Raw genomic sequence first — 1,515 nt, 5'->3', positions numbered from 1 at the left:
TGATTGAGCGTTGGATGAACTCCAACCATCCTCTAGCCATGGGCTTGAGGTCATGCCTTCTCAATTGAACCGGCTTGCCTCTTGAATCTCTCTTCCATTGTGCGCCCTCTTCTTCAAGGCCACAACATCATAGAAGTGATCTTGATGCACCCTTGAGATGAATCTATCCATCTCCCATGACTCGGAGGTGGAAGCTTTTGCCTTCCCTTTCCTCTTTCTAGAGGTTTCTCCGGCCTTGGATGCCATAAATGGTTATGGAAAAACAAAAAGCAATGCTTTTACCACACCAAACTTAAAAGGTATGCTCGTCCTCGAGCAAAAGAAGAAAGAAGAGAGTAGAAGAAGAAGAAATGAGGAAGAAGGAGATGGCTTATGTATTCGGCCAAGAAGGGGGGAAGTGGTGTTTAGGTTGTGTGAAAATGAAGGAGTGAAGAAGGGTATTTATAGGAGAGAGGGGAGATGGGGTTCGGCCATTATGGGTGGTTTGGGAGGGAAAGTGTTTGAATTTGAAGGGTGAGGTTGGTGGGGTTTTATGAAGGATGGATGTGAGTGGTGAAGAGAAAGATGGGATTTGATAAGTGAAGGGGTTTTGGGGAAGAGGTAATGAGGTGATTGGTGAATGGGGGAAGAAGAGAGAGGGTGGTGGTGGTGTTGGTGGGGGTCCTGTGGGGTCCATAGATCATGTGGTGTCAAGGAAAAGTCATCCCTGCACCAAATGTTGCTCAAAATCACGTTTTGAGCCATTTCTGGCGTTAAACGCCGGGCTGGTGCCCATTCCTGGCGTTTAACGCCAGGTTCTTGCCCTTTTCTGGCGTTTAACGCCAGTCTGGTGCCCCTTTCTGGCGTTAAATGCCCAAAATGGTGCCAGACTGTGCTTTAAACGCCCAACTGCTAGGTTTACTGGCGTTTGAATGCCAGCAACTTCTTCCTCCAGGGTGTGCTATTTTTCTTCCTGTTTTTCATTTTATTTTTGCTTTTTCAATGGATTTTGTGACTTCTTATGATCATCAACCTAAAAAAAATAAAATAACAAAGAGAAATATATAAAATCTAATCATTGGGTTGCCTCCCAACAAGCGCTTCTTTAATGTCAGTAGCTTGACAGAGGGCTCTCATGGAGCCTCACAGATACTCAGAGCAATGTTGGAACCTCCCAACACCAAACTTAGAGTTTGAATGTGGGGGTTCAACACCAAACTTAGAGTTTGGTTGTGGCCTCCCAACACCAAACTTAGAGTTTGACTGTGGGGGCTCTGTTAGTCCCTGATTTGAGAGAATCTCTTCATGCTTCTTCTCCATGGTGATAGAGGGATATCCTTGAGCCTTAAACACATAGGATTTTTCATTCACTTGAATGATCAGTTCACCTCCATCAACATCAATCACAGCCTTTGCTGTGGCTAGGAAGGGTCTGCCAAGGATGATGGATTCATCCATGCACTTCCCAGTCTCTAGGACTATGAAATCAGTAGGAATGTACTGGTCTTCAACCTTTACCAAAACATTCTCTACAAG

Source organism: Arachis stenosperma, chromosome 6 (genome assembly GCF_014773155.1).
Source record: "Arachis stenosperma cultivar V10309 chromosome 6, arast.V10309.gnm1.PFL2, whole genome shotgun sequence".
NCBI lineage: Eukaryota > Viridiplantae > Streptophyta > Magnoliopsida > Fabales > Fabaceae > Arachis > Arachis stenosperma.
Note: the sequence above shows the minus strand (reverse complement) of the source record.